The sequence below is a fragment of the Belonocnema kinseyi genome, chromosome 9 (assembly GCF_010883055.1).
Source record: "Belonocnema kinseyi isolate 2016_QV_RU_SX_M_011 chromosome 9, B_treatae_v1, whole genome shotgun sequence".
Classification (NCBI taxonomy): Eukaryota; Metazoa; Arthropoda; class Insecta; order Hymenoptera; family Cynipidae; genus Belonocnema; species Belonocnema kinseyi.
Window position 1 is genome coordinate 106286844 of NC_046665.1, and position 20259 is coordinate 106307102.

The 20259-nt window shown below is 25.6% G+C and overlaps 1 protein-coding gene and 1 non-coding gene across 3 annotated transcripts in view; one reads left to right on the forward strand and one right to left on the reverse strand.

Annotated features, from left to right (window-relative positions):
• The window catches only part of LOC117180817 (inversin), a 94559-nt gene extending 83974 nt beyond the window's left edge, over positions 1 to 10585 (reverse strand). For both annotated transcript variants that reach the window (XM_033373337.1, XM_033373338.1), the window contains exon 1: positions 10426 to 10585. The gene's annotated coding sequence lies outside the window, so the exon portion shown is untranslated. The remainder of the gene's footprint in view (positions 1 to 10425) is intronic.
• A 9422-nt stretch (positions 10586 to 20007) lies between these two features.
• Positions 20008 to 20079, forward strand: Trnac-gca. Its single transcript has one exon. It is a non-coding gene; the product is annotated as a tRNA-Cys (tRNA).
• The last annotated feature ends 180 nt before the right edge of the window (positions 20080 to 20259 follow it).

A 20259-nucleotide genomic window follows, 5' to 3' on the forward strand; every position in this document is an offset into this window, starting at 1 on the left:
TTTACGTAATATTAAAAGTGTTTTTATGACGTCAAAAACCCAAATTAAAAAATATATATATAAATTCCTGTAGTTTTCTTAAATACCTTCTAGATTTTTACAAAGTAAAAAAAATAAAATAAAAAGTGACACAAATTTTTGAATTGCAGTAACTTATACTTTATTTTTTCTGTTGAAAATTAGTTTTTTTGTTAAAAATTAATATTTTTATCTCGAAATGCTGCTATTTCATTTTTGTTGAAATATTGTTCTATATATAGATTGAAAATTCAACAAATTCAACAAATTAATATTATTTGATAATTTAACCGCTTCATTTTTCCAGCAAAGGGATGAATTTTTCTTCAAAGTTCAGCTATATTTGTTTGAATATTCATGATTTTGTTGAAAATTCTTCTTCTGGTAGAAAATGATTTTAAATATTTGTTTAAAGATTCATTTATTTTTTTGAGTTTTATTATTTTGTCGAAAATTAAAATAAAAAAAATAATAATTGAAAAGTCGTCTTTTTGAATTAAAAATTCATCTTCTGATGTAGAAAAGTCATATTTCTTGGTTGAAAGTTCATTTATCTTTGCTCAAAATATACTTTTTTTATCGAAAATTAAACTTTTATGGTTAAAAGTTCAACTATGTTTTAGAATTTTTATCTTTTGGCTATGTGCGCTAACTAAATACCCATTCTTTACGGAAAGCACCCTGTTTGATTTTCAAGAAAAGTGTGGGGATACATTTAAAAAATATATTTTACAAAAAATCTTATATAATTTAATAGCGTTTATCTTTTATTTGTTACAGGTAAGTTTCTCCTTTGGATAAAATTGTATGTAATTATGCAGGTTTTTGGTAAGAAAAAATAATTTATTATTGTCGTCGGGAAACTTATTGCATAATTTACCAATCCAGAGTGACCGCGGGTCAGGGAAAAATTCAGGAATTTCTTTGGCCAGGGAAGTTAAGGATTTTTTAAAAAAATCTGATTTTTCTTGGATTCTTTTAAAATATTTTAGGGTATTTTAAAAGATCCCAAAAAAATTTTAAGAGCTTTCAATAATTTCAAGGGATATCAAATGATTTTAAAACGTTGATTCCACTTATAAAAGATTTTATATGTAAAATGTTACAATATTAGAATTTTGTTCAATAATTATCATTGATCAGGTAAAATAAAGAATGAGTCATGGAGAAATCAGAGAAAATTCAGGAGATTTTGAAAATAAAATTAAGCGGCGACCCTGTAAGCAATAAAGTCCGGATTTCCGTTTTTCACTGTGCGGATACTTAGTGTGGATCGATCCTTCGCACAAGCGTGTAAATTCTTTTTTACATATTTCTAGTGTGCAGAATACACACAAGGTTCAGGTACATGAAAAAAATTGTATACTTCATGTTGATATTCGTATTTTGATATTCGTATCCGAGCCAATTCTAATCAATCCGAACCAATCCGAAAATTTTTTTGAATCTTGTTTGTTGAAAAATGATTGTAAATTAATCCGACTCAATCCGATTCTATCCGAGGCTTCTATCGGTATGAATCTGAACGAATTCTAAGTGAATTTCTAATCCGAATGAATCAAAATCAATCCGGATCCGGGTTGATGTTCAATCCGAGTGAATCGGTGTTCGGATTCAGTCGGATTGAATATTCGGTTTAGATGAGTCCGAGCCCGGGTTGATTCTGATTCGTTCGGATTGAGAATTTGTTTCGGATTCGTTCGGATGCTTCCGGATATAAGTCTCAGATTGAATTGGATTAAGACGCATTAATTTGCAAGCGTTTTTCAACAAACGAGATTCAAAACTTTTTTCGTATTGGTTCGAATTGATTCGTATTTGCTTGGATACAGATATTGGAATGATTCGGAATATTTCTGATTGGCTCGGAATGAATTCCTATCCTAAACTTTCGGCAGGGCCCTACTGAAGGATACGGAGCTACGCACAGTGGGGCCAAACGAGACATATTTTTAAAAAAGTTGTTTAATTTTTTTATTTAACAATAAAAGTTCATTATAAAAATAATCAAATATGCCATTTTGTGGGAATTTATCCAATTTATGCGAAAATATACAGAATTAGTGAGAAAACTTGTCTTGAATAATGTCCAGCAGTATCAGATATTTAAAAAATTCTTTACAATTTTTATAAATAAGCAAATCAATAAAAGTTAGATTTTTAGTAAAAATGATATATAGCTATATTATATTTGTAAGTTTTAAAATGGAAATCTGAAGAAACCCCCATTTCGATATGGTTTATAAAACAACAGAGACTATTTGTTAATTATTTAAATAAATTTTATAAACCACTGCATAAATTCCACATTTTCAAATAGATTTGTTTCGTGTTATTAACAGAAAGGACAATAAATATCTTGCTTATAGGTTTTTGTGCGATTATTTGATATCAGACAATTAGTGTTATTTATTTAAAATAAATTAATTAACAAATGTATAATATTGTCATTTTTCAGTAAAATAAATTCGTTTTTTAAATATCAACTTCAGAATTTTTTAGAATTTTGGGACAGTAATAAGCATGTGGTTTGTTAAATGAATTGAAAATATTTTTTTCAAGACTGAATTATGCTAATAATTTATTTAGATTATTTTTTAATTCCTTGTTTCTATTACAAAACCTAGAAAATAATTTTATGGATTTTTTGTGGATTTGAAACTTTATAAAATATTTAAATATTTGCTATATGTGATGGCATAATAGGTATCAGATTTTTATATATCTATTTTTTTAATTTAAGGAGGACATTGCATCTTCAGGATATAGGCAATCTTTGCAAAGGTGTTTGCACTTCCGAATAAACGTTTTCGTGTAAGGAAGAAGCTCATGTGCACGAGGTTAGTGTAACACGAGGTGTAACATAAGTGACTGAAAATCGTTATTTCGTAAATTCACCCAATAACTCGTGAATCGTTATTACCTAATGGTTAATAAGTTCGTTCTTCTATATTCTTCCCGAGAATAATTATAGGCATTTTTTCAAAAACAATCATAATTTTAAAATATATACACCCAAATTAATGTTGGAAATTAAAACAAAATTAATTGGAAATCAGTTGCTCTGCAGAAAAATGAATTATTAATTAATTATTATGAAATAGAAGTTTTTAATGTGTTCCCTAAGGGTTTCCATTTTCCTTGTACCTCTCCCCTATTTCTTTACACACCTCACACACTTACCTGGTGGTGAGAGGCGGGTCTATAGTTTAAGGTGGGTTCCAAACCACCAAGAACAACGGCTTTAAGTACTTAGGGAACCCTTCTTTCTGAGCCCCCACTACTATCGGTGCCACTTTGATTAATTATTATGTAATACCGTATAAAATTGAAAAAAAATAAACGCGTATTTTTATAATTATATATTTTGAGGTTCCGCAAGACTAGGGTGGTACTTAATGACTTTTTACAGAATTTTTAAGGCATCTTTTTAGAATATCTCTGCTCCCATCCCTCCTCTCATATTTTTTCAAATAACAAAAACAAAACTTTACCCCAAATTTCAGTAAAATCGATTAATATTTAGGGGTCGCCTAAAGACCATCAATTTTCCCATTGATTTAACATTTTTTGTAAATATAATAATTGAACGGGGTAATATGTCACAAAATTTTTTTTCATAAATAATCATTAGTCAGTAACATAAAGTTACCCAGTCATTCTTTAATTAATTTAAAATTTTTTAAACAATTCTAAAGTATAACAATATAATAATTTTACAATTATTTAAATAATACGTTTTTGTAAAAAAATTATGTCATTTTTATAATTGATTAAAGAACTCATAAGCTCTAATAAATACTTTCATTTCGTGACTTAACTGAAAAAGCAAATGATTAAACAAATTAAAGTTTTTTAAACAACTAAAAAATAGTTTGCAGATGACTGTGAATTCTTAAATTACCGATTAATGATTTTGTGTAAAAAAAACTTTCAAAAAGCGTTAATAAATTGCAATATTAAGTGAAATTCAAATTTGTCACTTATGGGATTTTCTATGGGGACCCGTAAAAATGGCTTAAATTCATTCACCCTTAAAATGTATGATGGATACTTATTATTTCACGAATTCTGAATAACATACTGGAATACGGAATTATTTCTAACATGTTATTGCGATTAAATATTAGATTTACAAAAAACTAACTTTTTCCCATATTAAATCAATGGAAAACTTCATGGTCTTTGTGCGATCCCTAAATATGGACCGATTTCGCTCAAATGAAGATTTTTTTTACATTCGCACAAAAATTAGTGGTTGTAGAAAAGAAATTCTAGAAGTGAAAAATAACGACAACCCTACCCAAGCACTATGATGTTTAACATTTTAAAAAACATAAAAAAAATACGTTTTTGTCAATTTTATTCAAAATCATCAATGTTAAATGAATCGAGTTGAAACTTAACATTTATGTTCAATATTGACTACAAAATAAAAATAAATCATCACTTCTTAAATGTGACCCCCCTAAGTCTGTTTTATAGTGTCCCAAAAAATCCCATAAGTGAAAAATTGGGTTTTGCAAGTTTTTGGGGCTAATCGTGGATTTTTTGGGGTTTTTTAAATACAAATTATTTCTAATGCATAAAATATTACTTTATATTGATAATTTAATGTTTAAATAAATTGCTTAAATATTATATTATTATTTTTATCAATTTTTTCTTAAAATAGAGTTAGAAAGTCACAGGTTTTTCCGTATTCTTTAACTTATGTTCCACTTTTCAGTTAGAGCGAAGCAATAAGCAATTAAACTTAACAGAAATAATTTTGTTGACCCATTTATTATTATTTATAATAATATACTCTGTGCATAATTCTAGAAAGTCGCAGTTCTTTTCCAAAATTTTAAACTTCTTGTCTACTTTTTACTTAGCGAGGCAATAATTAATGCAAGTTAACAAATATAATTGCTTTTACAATTTATTAATGTTTATAACCATCTTCTTTTATAATGCTCTAAAATACTTTTAAATAAGTAATACATAAACATAAGAGAGAATCTTTTTTTTAACTCTCTTTCTCTTTCATTGTGAATATATTTTTCTGAAATAAAACAGATATCTGAAATATTCTGCATATTTTTTGTATGGGTCATATTGAATGTAAATTGTCCTTGAAGTAGTTAATGAGAACTTTTTCGTTCAAATTAATATTAATATTAATGTCTATTATTTTTCCCTAACTAAAAAGTCCAGGAAAAGTTACAAAATTCAAACAAACAAAAGCCGTAACTTTTTAGCATTGCTCTAAAACAAGATAGTCATAAAAAAACAATTTGAAAATATTTTAAATAAAATGTAAGCCTTTGGAGATCCCGAATTTAATTTCGAAGCTTTTTAAGAATTTTGAAAGATTTCAGAAAAACAACAAACTTTTTTGAAGATTCCTGAGAAAATTATAAATAATTTTTGATTATGAAAACTTGATTTTTAATGAAAATTTTTTTAAAAATTGAGAAAAACAGGAATGTTTTATGATAATTTCTTAATTGTATAGATTTTTCAATATTTTATGAATAATTTGAGTCAGTTTGAAAGATGCTAAAAATTCTTCTCTGGGTAGAAATGTCACCTTTTGGGTTAAAAATGCATGTTGGTAATACGCCTTTTCTGCATAAATTTAACTGTAATTTGTCCCAAAATTAGTTTTTTGTTGTTGAAAATTAACTTTTCAAGTGAAAATTTAACTATTCGTTTTTTAGTTGAAAATGAATCTTTTTATTTAAAAAATTCTATATTTTGTTTAAAATTTCAACTTCTTTGTTGAAACTTCATATTTTTTGTAGAATTTGGAACCATTTAGTTTAAAATTAACTTTTTTGTTGAAAATGTATATTTCCGGGTTAAAAAATTGGACTAGTTTGCAGAAAATTCGGAAACCCTCCCGCGAATTTGGTGGACGAAAATTAGTAGACACCCTGAATTCTTTTCAAAACTTCATCAAAGTTTAATCTTCTAATCTCAACCAGGGAAAGGGAAAGTAAAACTTTCATCCATTCATTTGATCAGATTAATCAGTTTTATTCATACGACCAAATAAAATATTTTCCTCCCTTCGTTGAAATTCACTATTGTAAAAGCACTTATAAATACGACTTGTATTTTATCAGTTTGAAATGGTTCTATTTAAAAATATTTTTGTCTTTACTGATAGAAATACAACTTAATTTCAACAGTAGATTTTATGTTAATTAGGCTCATATTTCTTTTGAATCTAAACTGTTTATTCTCCAACTTTTTTACAACCAAAATTATTTTCTGCAACTTTCTGAATGATTATTGTATAATGTTTATATTTTTCAACCAATCATTTGTGGTAAAAATTGGTCTCTACTTACTTGAAGAATAATATGATAAATAAATATTTGTTTAAACTCAACAATCAGTCAATAATATATTTTTATTTTTATTAGAAACGTCGGACAGTGTCTTACACAACATTTTTTTAGAGAATATTTCAGTAGTAACAGGAAGTGTGTCCAGACGTGTCAGACTGAAATGACTGTCTTCACTGCCTTATTCTCTGGATTAAAAACGTATGTTTCGGAATAAACATCAAAATGGCTAATTCAGACTCATTTCCTAAATTTTATTTTTAATTAATATTAATTTTATTAATTAATATTAATTTTCGATTAATTCTCGAACCATCTCTAAATTACTCCAAACAATCTGAAACTATTGGTGTCGAACGAAGCTTTAATTTCGTTCACCATTTAAAAAAAGAAGTCTGAAAATTTCTGGTTTATGAAAAATGTAGGACTATTTAAATATTACGATAAATGAATAGTAATAAATCAATAAAAACTTATGTCTCTAGCAATGAGAAAAAAATGTATTTTGTCAGTTCAAGAAACATAACACAGAATCCAAGTAGGCATAGCTACGAAAAATTAGCTTTTCATAAACTCGATTAAAATTAAAAACTAGATTTTCGGTATTTTAACTACCCTATAAAGTTTATGCACTATATTTTATTAAAAATCAAATATGCCAAAATATTAGCTATGAAATATTTATAGCATACAATAACGTAGAAAGTTTCCTTGAATCTTTTAAAAAATAAAAAGGTTTTAGGCTTATTTTGATGTTTAAGCGAAAATTCAAATGACTGGATAAACTTTCAAATTTTTTAAAACTAATATTCTTCAACTTAAATAAATATGTAATTTAAACCGAAAAGATGAACTTTTTACAAAGGAGTTTAACTTGCAAAAAAGTAATTTTATTTTTGACCAAAAGGATGAATTTTGGACTAAAATGATGAATGTTTAACTGAAATACTTAAATTTTCAATCTAAATCCTAAATTTGCAACCAAAAATGGAATAATTAAATTTTCAATAAAAAGAGTGAATTTTCAAGAAAATAATTAAATTTTTAACCAAAGGGATAAAATTTTGACAACGGAGTTTAACTGTCAAACAATTTGTTTTAATTTATAGTAAAAAAGATTAATTTTCAACTAAGTTGATGAATATTTCACTGGAATACTTGAATTTTCAACCAAAAAAGGGAATTTTGAACTAAAATGATAAATATTTAACTGAAATGCTTAAATTTTTAACCAAAAAAATACATTTTCAAACAAAGATAGGATAATTAAAATTTCAATAAAAAAAAATTAATTTTCAACCAAAAATCAAATGAATTTTCAACAAAATAGTTCAATTTTTAACCAAAGAGATGAACTTTTGACAAAGGAGTTTAACTCTCAAGCAATTTGTTCTAATGTATAACCAAAAAAAGTTTATATTCAACTAACTTGATGAATATTTAACTGGAATTCTTGAATTTCCAACCAAAAAGATGAATTTTTTAACAAGAAGATTAATTTTCCACCAAAAAGCTTATTTTTTCAATTAAGCACATGAAGGTTTAACGAAATAGTTCAATTTTGAATAACAAAATATCAAATTTTCAATCAAAAATGGAATAATTAAATTGTCAGTGAAAAAACTTATTTTCAACCAAAGAGATAAATTTTCAACCAAAATTATGACTTTTTAACTAAAGTAGTGAATCTGAACTGAAATATTTGATTTTTCAAGGAAAAAGATCAGTTTTCAACTGAGAAGATTAACTTCTACCAAAAATGACGAATTTTCATCCAAAGACAGATTTTAAACTAAAAAAGATGAATTTTCATCCAAAAATTAAATCGTAAAATTTCTACTTTAAAAAATTAACCACGCATTTTCAATTAAAATGATGGAATATGTAATTGGTACAGTTTCATTTTAAGTGAAAAAATATGAATTTTGAAACACAATGATTGACTTCTACCATAAAAGATGAATTTTAGGCAATTGTTATCTTTTCAAAGTAAATGATGAATCTTTAACTGGAATAGTTATATTTTAAACCGAAAGTGTACAAATAATTATTTTTAACAAAAAAATTTCAACAAAATGTTGAAAGTTTCAACTGAAATAGGAAAATTTTCAGTAAAAACATAATCTTCAACTAAGGGGTCATTCATAAAATACGTGATACTTTGGGGGGGGGGGGTGTCTGCCGCAGTATCATTCTCCATGTTAAGAGCAATGAAAAATGAAAAAAGTATCATGCAGTCGGGGGGGGGGGGTCAGAAATTTCTGAAAAGTGGATCTCGAATTTTGTGACTGACCCCTAAAAAAACACAAATTTTTAACAAAATATCTCATTAGCAACAAAGACGATAAATTTTGAATTAAGATGATGAATCTTCATCAAAAAATAGTAATTTTAATAACAAAGTTTAACTTTGGACCAGGTACTTAAATTTTTATTTTAAAAAAGATGAACTTAGAACAAAAAATGTTTTACTTGATATTTCAACCAAAAAAAGATTTTAATTTTTAATCAAAAACAGTTGAATTCAATAAAAAAACATGACTTTTCAACATGAGTTGAATTTTCAATAAATTGATTTCAAAAATAGTTCTTCACAGTAATATGAAGGTACTTTTACAAATAAATAATTCTCTGTCAATTTAAGGGTTTTCTGGGTAGGGCTATAAAACGTTTTTTATTTATTTTTAAATTGTTATTTTTGATCCACAAACTTAAATATGTTTTTTAAAACTGGTGTGTTATATACTAATAAATCAATGTGACTGAAGTCTTCAGCAATTTTAAATAAAAAATTTAATTTTGTCACTTTAAAAAAATTAACATAGAATCTAAGTAGTCAAAGTTAGTCAAGATACATTTCTTGAACTACAATGAAAAAATAAAACGAATTGCGTTTTCCCTTAACCATAAAAAAGATCCAATTATTAAAAATACTTATCAGTTTTTGGCGCTGACATAGCTGTGAAAAATATGGTTTTTATAAATACCATTGAAATTTAAAACTACATTTTCAATATTATCATTTTTTATAGATTTTTAAAAAGTGGGAAGTTTCAACTCAAAATTGTTTGATAATCATTTTCAGAGTCTAATGTGTCTGATTTTTTCTAAGTTTCCTCATGCATATATTTTTATGTTTTTAAATGTTAAAAAAATATTATAAGATCCATACAAAATCTTGGAAAATGAACGAAGTTTCTTTTTCTTAATTAAAGAGATGTAATTAGTGCGTGCACAATGTTCTAGTAAAAATAAAAGATAATATAACAAAAAATACAACAAATAATACAATTAGGAACAAAACAAAAATTTGTTAAATAATTAGAGTCTTTCTGAGTTTAAAGATGGTTAAAAACATAGACAATTGCTATTTGCAAAATAATTTTCCAGGGTTGAAAGTAAATTATAAATTTTAGATTTACATCCACTGTATCAAATCAGTTAATAAACGAATTATTTACTTTACGAATGTATATTAAGGCGGCGAGACATTTTTTTAAATGTTCTTATCTCCACATTTTTTGTTATTCGGTGAAAAAAAAATTTCGTAATTTTTTGTTGATGCAAACAAATTTTAGTTGTAGCTATCGGACCAAGATCGTTAAAAATGCAATAAATCATTTTATTCTGAAAAGAATCTTAAATGCTTTACAGAGGTGATGTAAAATAATTGAATGCAAAATACGTGGGCCACAAATTTCATTTTGTAAATAAAGGCAACCCCGAATTCGCTAAAAGCCGTGGCTTAGGTACTATAACTTAATTTTTAAGTATATTTTCTGAACTTTAGGCACGGACTTATATTACGGAATTCTCCGTAACATTAGCTCTCATCGAGAGTAAATTATGTATTAAAATAGTGTGTAAATTATTATTTTTTTAATTTGTAAAGTAATATGTAAATGATAGTAAGTATAGAATTTTTAACGCTTTTGAGCCGATAGCTCCCCCTGCATTTTTTCTTTATCAAATCACAAACAATGAGGGGGTAAGATTTCTTGAAAAAATTTGGACTAATCAAAGATTGAAGAAAAGAATTAATTTTTTAAAATTGGAAGAAAAAACTTACTAAGTTTGATTTGCAGACGCTGCCCTAAGAGGTGTCCTTATTTCTAATTGATTCACAGGTTTTAAAACGGAATTCAGAATTTAATTTGGGCTTCCCATTCATTTCGAAATTGAAAGATAAGACGGAAAATTGGAACCACGAGGTTCGATGCATAAAGAGGGCTTGATGAAACACTCCTCACGAGGGTAAGACGCGCACTGACAACATTCTCTTATTGCAACTCACGACCAGACCTCCTAATGTAAGTTGTAAGGGTTGCTTGGAAACCAACAATTCACAGGGCCGTACTACTATCGAACCAGTCATTTTTCGGCGAGAATTCTTCGAGAAATTGAGCACTCAGGTGCAATAGGATTCATTATTATTGTACCATTAAGTTATATCCCTTTCAGGGTAAGCGCGACTCACTCGGAGAAGAAGGGAGCAATCTGGGGGAGGGGGTAGAGATTTTTAGATTGATCTGGAATTCCCGTGTTATTTACTTAAATAACACTTTCGCTTGGCAGCACTGTCCCGACCCAGGCTGCTGATCAATCTCTCTAGCAATCATCACAGGCGAAGAGCCTCAGGTTTCGTTACGGTTTTTTATGTGGGGGAGGAGGTATTTTAACCCGATTACTGAAAAATTTTAATTTATGAATTTTCTGCACCATCAACATTGTATATTAATTTTTCTAAATAAATAATTTGACTTCAAATTAAAATTTATTTCTGAATGTTTCTAAGCATTATTGATAGAATAAAAAATTTAAATTGTAAATGATTGTTTAATGATGGGAAAAATTAGAAGCTTTTTAATAATTCTGAAAGGTTTAAGGAGATTTCATTCTTTTCAAGATTTATGGGAAAATTTTAAAAGGCTCAGGTTTTATTTTAAAAGAATAATTTTAAGTTTTGAAGATTTTAGGTAAATTAAATTTTGCAGGGTGTCAAGAGAATGGAAAAAATGTTCTTATCAGAATAATCCTAATTAAAAAGAGTGTAAAAGATTTTAAATCCAGAATTTTGCCATATTACATAATTTTTCAACAAATTTGACTAGTTTTAAGAGATATTCAGAAATTTTAAAACGATTAAAAAATAATAAAAATTTAAAAAATTTTTTTAAGGTTTCATGAAAATGAAAGAATTTTATTTAGGTAGCTAGGAAAAATAAGATTTTTTTTGAAAAAAATCATCTTAAAAGTTTATTTAATAGCATTTCAAAAGGTTTCAAAAATTGTGGAAGGAAATTCTGGAAGTTTGTAAGACTATTTTCTTATTTTCGCATACTTAAAAAAAACTCCTGAAAAATTTGAATAATTTTTCAAGATGAGAAAGTTTGAAACGATTTCCTAAAAGTCGGAAAAGGGCGTAGAATATTTTAAAGCAAAATTTTGTAATTTGGAAAGATAAAAAAATAAAATAAAAAATACAGTTAATTCAAGAAATATTCAGTGGAATTGAAGAGATACAAAAATAATTGTAATCTTTAAAACATTTTTAGAAATATATATCTTTAAAGATTTTAAAATTAAACTTTAGAAGCTTTAAAAGAATTTCTAAAGGTTTCAAGAGAATAAACATTTGTTTTTCAATTCCTGGGAAAATTTAGAATCTAGAGTAAGCTAAAAATATTATTAGGAATTTAAGGTGTTTTAAATCGATTAGAAATATTTTGAATTTTAGAAAAATTTCCGAACAATTATTAAATATTTCGTAATTTCTTCCAAACTTCCAAAAGTTCGAAGCTTCTTTTAAAAAGACTCGAATTTTTCCTAATATTTTGTAAAATCCTATAAAATTAAATTAAAATCTCTTAAATCTTCAACATTCTTTTTTGACACACCTGAAATATTTAAAAATCATCATCTAACCCACGTACCCTCACTGTCTGGCGATCCACACCTTCTTCGTCGAAAAGGGCGTTCACATATTACGTAACATTATTTTCAACCTTTTAGCCCCCCCCCCCCCCCCCGATATTTTTTATATTATTTTTAGAAACATAATAGTCGTACAAATATTGAAGTTACCTAATATAAGTACTACTTGCAATTCGCCAATATAAAACTTTATTTAATACCATAAGGAATACATAATAATAATAATAATAATAATAATAATAATAATAATATAAAATAAAATTTTCAAATTTGAGGACACTTTGATCCGAGTTGAAATTCAATTCTGAAAATTGAGAACACGAAAATAAGTATTGTCAGTTTGTTTTCAAATTTATATTAATATCATTTTTATAAGATTCTTAACCAAATTTAAAAAAAGTTTTTTAAATATTTCAGATGTGTAAGAAAAGATTCTAGAAGGTTTGAAAGAATTTTTTTATTTTTCACGATTTAACAAAATATTATAAATACTTCAAGTCTCTTTAAAACATTTTTAGGGCTTTTAAAAGTTTGGAAGAAATCAAGAACTATTTCATAAATTTTCGGAAATGTTTCCTAATTTTTGTTTTAATTTTCCATTTAAAACGTCTTAATAATATCCCAAAAATATTTTTAACTGACTCGAATTTTCTTTAAAATTTTGAAAACAAATTTTAAATGTAAAAAATAGCTTTAAAATTTTCTAAACTTTTCCAGGCATTTTAAGAAAATGTGTTTATTATCTAGAAAACTACATATATCATATATATAATCTACATTTCTAAAAATCTTCTAAAGTTAAAAATTATTTTTGAACCTCTTCAATTCTATTTAGTATTTCTTGAATTTACTTGATTTCTTTAATTTTCAAACAAAATTTTAATCTTAAGGAATTCAAAAATTTTACTCTAAAATTTTCTACACTCTTTTTCGAACTTTTAGAAAATTGTTTGATATCTTCTGATATCTTTAAAAACCTTTTTTAATTTTCTCTTAAAGTTCATTTTTTTTAAATAAAAAATCATTTAAAATATTCACACGAATATTAAGAAAATTCTTATTATTTAATCTCGTCAGATCTCCTAAACTTTATAATTTTTAAAAATTATTCAAATTTCTCCTCATTTTTTCAAATTCTGAAAAATTAAAAAAATGACCTTTAAAATCTCTTCGATTCTTCTTTTAATCTATTTGAAATCTTTTTAAATGTTAAAAAAATAATCTCTTAAAATTAATTATTCGAAATAAAAAAACATTTAAAATTTTTTCTAGGAACCTAAAGAAAACTTTATTTTCATGACCCCATACGAAATTCTTAAAAAATCATAACAAGTTTCAATTATTTTTGAAATATTTCAAAATTTCTAAACATCTCTTAAACATACTGAAATTTGAAATTACATTTTTTAAACCAACATCAATAACTTCAAAAGATTTTGCAACAAATCTGCACACGAAGAATTAAAAAGAATAAAGTTCCTTTATTTCTAATTATGTAGTATGGTTAAATTGCAAAATTTTGTTTCAAAATCTTTTACACATTTTTTTTTTAATTTCAGTAAATAATTTTAAAAAATTTGTGATCTTTTTTCAATTTTTTTTAGAATTCATTACAAAACAATCATTTAAAAATTTCCCATGTACTTTTTTCCCCATTTTCGTGACACCCAGAAAAATTTAGTTTGCCTAAAAAATTTTTTCATTCTGAAAAATTTTTAAAATCTCAGTCTTCCATATTCTTTTTCCATATGTTTTTAAATCTTCAAAACAGAAAATTATTATTTTAAAATAAAACCTAAACCATTTTTAATTTTCCCAGAAATCTTTAAAAAAAATGCAATCTCTTAAAAGCTAAAATCATTTATAATTATCAAAGAGCTTACCACTTTTTCCTAAATCTTCAAAATATATTTTTGCCCAAGTTTAATTCTATCCACCTTGTCAAATATTTATTCTAGGTCAACAAATGCACAGATATCTGTAAAAATTCGACTTTTGACTGTTGGTGATCGATCCCCCTCAATTTGTTCATTTTCTCGGAAAAGAAAATCCGTAACCTTTTTTTCTTTTTTTTCAATGTTAACCCGTAACTTAAGGCTTTTTAAATTAATGTGGGGTTTTAAATGCAAATACCTTTATCGACTTTCGAAAAAATCGAAAAATAGATGAACTTATTATAAATTTTTTGTAAATTAAAGTATAATCATCTCTTAAAGAATATTTCAGGAATAATTTTTACCCAATAACTTTTAACTTTACCCCCCTTCCAATACCCGTTTATTGTGACAGGGAATTGCCAAAAAATTGAAAATAGCCGTTTTTTTATTAAATTCATGCTAAAGACGGTATTTTGGGGAATTTTTTTAACCTGAATTATTTATATTCGATAAGTGACGAGTTTCCACGTATAGTTATAATAAATGTAAATTTTAAAAATAATTCTCTCCCCCTGTATGTCGTGAAAAGCTATTATTTTTTGGAATAAATGGTATAAATTTGATGAATGACAAGAGTAGTACTTCTTTTTTAATACAGTTTGTATTTCATTAAAAAAAAAATGTTTTTATGGAATTTTTTTCCATGAAATCGTAAGAAGTTATTTTCTAGAATAAATGATATTGGTAGTTATTTAAACAATTTTAATTTATTTTGAACCAAGAAAGAAAATGTGAATTTTACAACAAAAAAAATAATTATTTTTATTTGAAATCAATCACAGTTGAGTTCAACCAAAATTAAGGAAATTTCCAAAAAATATTTGAATGCTCAACGAAAAGAAATTAATTTTCTACCCATAACTGATCCATAAACCTACCTTAATAGGAGATATAAAAAACACAAAATAACTTTAAAGTAGCTGCAATTAATATTCCAAGTTACTTCAAAAATCGTAACTAAGTTACGCTTCAAGTTACTTTTTGAACTAATAACCAAGTTACCCCAAAAGTTACAAATTACGTAACTTTTCAGTAACTTAGTTACTTATAAAAAATTATGTCTGAAAAACGTTACAAAGTGATTTTGATGAAAATTTTTATGATTTTACCTAATGAAAAAAAGATTTTAAAAAATTCTAACCAAAAATACGGATAAAAAATTTTGATTTTATCAAAATTATTTTCAGGATTTGTTTTAGAGTGGATTTGTGTTGAAAAAATATCCCTAAATTGTATACTTCAACCTATTTTCCTCAAAAATAATCTGATTGGTACGTAATTCATGTTCAAAACAAATTTTCAGATAAAATTTCAACTGTTTTTCTGGCCAGATTTATTGCACAATTTTTCTTGGTAATTGTTTCATTGGTTTTCACAACAAAAATTTAGTTCATTAACATTGGCGGAGTTGTCGCACAGTGGTAGTAAAAGCACATTTTTTGGACAAAAATCGACTAGCAGTGCAAATCTTAATGGTTTTTGATTTTCCTTTTTTAGAATTGATTGTAAGGCTTTCAGGTATAACATTTAACTGTGCAATTTTTATTTTGACTTAACGGAAATTTTTTATTTAACAACAAACTTATTCATTTTTGTTGCTAAACTTTCCCATAATACAATATCTTCTAAGACTTTGAAATTCATTTTAAAAGTTCATAAATCAATGCAAAAACTAACTAAAAATAATTTAGTAGTGGGTTAGGGCAACAAAAAATTTTTATTAATGTTATAAACTAATTAATTAACAAAAGTAATTTTTTTCTGATTTGCAATGACTAGCTAATTTTGAACAATAGCTTTGTATAAAGCATCTCAGATAATGATGTGCGTTTACAATAAGTTAGGAATAGCTAATGATTGCCAATTATTCAAACAATTTTAATAAACAAATGTACATTTTGACCATTGTTTATGAAAAGGCTTGATTTTTTGCGGAATCAACTTAAAATGTTTTTCCTAAGACTCCTTACAATTGCATTTTTCATAGTGACCAAAAAATATTCTACATTTGACCGATTTATTAAACGATTGGATTTTATTTGTTTCAAGTGTAATTGATTTTGGGTCAGGATTTTTTGGTTTAAGGGTTGTCGGGAACGTGGATGCATCCGTTTGAAGTTTAAGTTGAACTTCTACCAGAAGTTTTTCCAAACATTAGCAAGGATTCTTTTTCAAGATATTTCGCATTGATTCCGAAAAAAATTAAACCCATTAATGGAAAAATGGTCAATATTTGTATTTATTTATGAAAATCGTTAAATAATGATCATTTTCTATCACTATTAAAGATATGATAGCATAGATTCTTTTGCAAGATGTTTAGAATTCATTCCGCAAAAAAAAATCAAGCTATTTCATCATAAAAGGGTCAAAATATACATTTGTTTATAAAAATTGTTTACATAATTAACCCTTTTCGGTCACTATGAAAAACATCATAGCAAGGAGTCTTAGGTTAAACATTTTAAGTTGATTCCACAAAAAATCAAGCCTGTTCTTCAAAAAATGATCAAAATGTGCATTGGTTTATAAAAATTGTTTGAATAATTGACAATCATTAGCTATTCTCAACTAATTGTAAGCGCACATCAGTATCTGAGATACTTTACACAAAATTTATGGATCAAAATTAGCTAATCATAGCAAATCACGAAAAAACTACTTTTGTTAATTAATTTGTTCATAACATTATTAAAAAATTTTTTGTTACTCTAATCCACTAATAATTTATTTGTAGTTAGTTTTTACATTTATTTATGACCTTTTTCAATGAATTACAAAGTCTGAGAAGAAATGGTATCAAGGAAAAGTTTAGCAACAAAAAGTTGTAAGTTTGTTGTTATATAAAAAATTTCCGTTAAGTCAAAATTAAAACTTCACAGTTAAGTGCTATACCTGGAAGCCTTACGATCAGTTCTAAAAAATCAAAATCAAAATCCGCTCAGAATAGCACTATCAATCGATTTTTGTCCAAAAATGTGCTTTCTCTCCCACTGTGTGTTGCCGATAAAAACTTTAGTAGCCTTGCGGATCATTTCAAGTTATTAAATCATGATTTGTGAAAGTTCCTTTGGTGAAAGATTTTTTTTTTTTAATCAGAACTAGAAATCTAAACCTAAATTTTGCTGAACAAGGATATTGTGTTAATGGCTTCAGATTATATTGATTAAAATTACACTTTAGGTTCATTGAAAATTAAAAGAATTAAATTATAATTATTTTAGGAAATTCGGCACACGATGGTGTTGTCGCTTTTTCTCAATGGCGATTGGGTAATTTGAAAAAATGGAAGAAAGGAATGTTGCCAAATTCACACACATAATTAAGAATTGAAATCTAATAGCGAATTTTTTATTTAAAATTTATTAATGTGAACTTTTATTATTACATTTGCAGTTAAAAAATTAATTTTCAGACAAGAAAAAGAGCATTTTTAACAAAATAATTAAATTTTCAACCAAGCTGACGAACCACTGATAAAAAAATGAACTCTCAACGCAAAATGTAATAGTTGATATTTCCACAAAAGAGATGTTAATTTTCAATAAAACACTGTTAAATGAAACCAAAAAATACGAATTTTCAACTAAATTTGTTAAATTGTTGACCAAAGAAATGAACTTTTAACTAAAATGGTACATCTTTAATGAAAAAATAAATTTGTAACTAAACAGTTGAATCTTCAACCGCGAAGATAAATTTTCGAACAAAAAATACAAATTTTCAAAGAAAAAAATTTAATTAAAAATAAAAAGATACATTTTTAACAAAAATATAATAGTTTAATTTTTAATTTTGAGAAATAAATTTTTAGCAGAATAAAATTAATTTTCAAAGAAATAGTTACATTTTCAACTAAACAGATGGATTTTCAATCAAAACGTTTAAATATACATGAAAATTTTTTGACAAAATGTAAAATAGTACAACTTTAAGTTCAAAAAATTTAATTTTCGATAAACAAAAAAAAATAGTTTTAAACCAAAGAAACGAACTTTCAGTCAGATTAATTTTCTACTAAAAAAAACAATAATTTTTAATACAATACATGCATTTTCAATCAAGCATTTGAATTTTTATTTGAATTTTCAACATTATACATGAATTTTCTGCAAAAATATACAATTTTTTAACAAAACAGATGAATTTTGAACTAAAAAATATAAATTTTTAACAAAAAATATAATAATTTAATTCAAACTTAGAGAAATAAATTACATAAATTCTTGTTGCAAGGAGCGGAGGGTTTACAATTTTCTATACTATCTTAAATTGGATGGGCGGTATGTAATCAAATGCATTTCTTTCATCAAATATTTTTAAGTCTGCAAATATCAAAATTTAATCTGTTTTATTTGAGGATTTAAATATTTTAATGATATTCGTTGATTGAAAATTCAACTAATTGGTTACAAATTTATGTTTTTTATTGTTATCTGTTGTTGTTGAAAATACGACTCATGTTGAAAATTCGCCTTTTTGATTTAAAAAGCGTCTCTTTTGGTAGAAATGTAATTTTTTTGGTTTAATTCACTCTTTTTTATTTTAAAATTAAAATGTTTGCTTTCAAATTAAACTGTTTTGATAAAACTTATTTTTTCTTGAAAATTCAACCGTTTTGTCGCAAATTAATTTTTTTAATGAATATTGAACTATTCCATTTTTGGTTAATAATGATATTTTTTAGTTTCAAAATTTAATTATTTGGTTGAAAATTCGTCTTTTTGGAAAAAACTTAATCTTCTTGATTGAAAATTCATCTCTTTGATTGAAAATAAAATTATTTGGTTGAAAAGGCGGAAAGTTAAAGTTTTTGGTCGAAATTTGAACTGCTTTCTTTCATAAATTAAAAAAAAAAATTTTTATTTAAATTAACTTTTAAAATTAAAATTTAACTATATATTCCATTTTTTAAGGAAATTCCGTTTTTGTAGAAAAATGTCTGTTTGGCTTAAAAATTCTACATTTTAGATAAATTTGTTTTGTATGGACTGAAAAATTTTTCTTTGATAAAAATTCAACTTTTGTTGAAAATTTGCGTTTTTCTATTTGCAAATTCATCCCATCTGTTAGAAATTTCATCTTTGTTGTTTCCATTCAACGGTTAATTATTAAAAATGCATATCTTTTCTTGTTGACATATCAACTATTACATTTTTTCTTGAGAATTCATCTTTTTAGGAAGAAAATTAAACTCTTTGGTATAAAATTTAACTTTATTATATAAAATTTAACTTTTTTCTATAAAATTATTTTTTTTTAATTGAAAATTACATTTTTGTAATGGAAATTTAACTTTTCCATTTTCGGTTAATAATTGTTTTTGTTTTCACTTAAAAATTTTACATTTTGGATAAAATGATTGTTTTTATTGACTGAAATATCTTTTTGGTTGAAAGTGAATATAGGTAAGACACTATTCGCGTGTTCATGAATTAAAATTAAATTTTTTTTTCATTTGTGCTTTTAATTAATAATTTCTCACTGCAAGTTTGATTATATCCACTGTCTAGAGGTTGCCCCTAATTACCAAAATTCACGAAAAAATTTTGTTATTAAAAATAACGTAAGATATGGATGGGGGGGGGGGGTCAAAGCTTATGAAACCTAACATATTTAAAAATTTTTTTAAATCTCATTTGAAAAATCTTGAAAGCGCGTCTTAAAATAAAATTTACCTATCATTTTTTAATTTTGATACATATAACAAATCCTTTTACTAATGACATTTTAATGAAGGTTAACTCTACTACGGCCTTAAAAACTATGAGTAACAACTTGGGGGTATAGCTCAGTGGTAGAGCATTCGACTGCAGATCGAGAGGTCCCCGGTTCAAACCCGGGTGCCCCCTCTCTCCTTTTTTTTTATTTTTTTATTTTGTAAAAGTCTGCATATAAAATCTGCATCTCACCAAAAAAGTCCTGACTAACTGTTTTTTAAATAAAAAAAAAAAGTTGTATTATAATATATCTATTTAGGAACTTTTAACATCAGAATATTTTTTTATTTTATTATGAATTTTTTATACTCG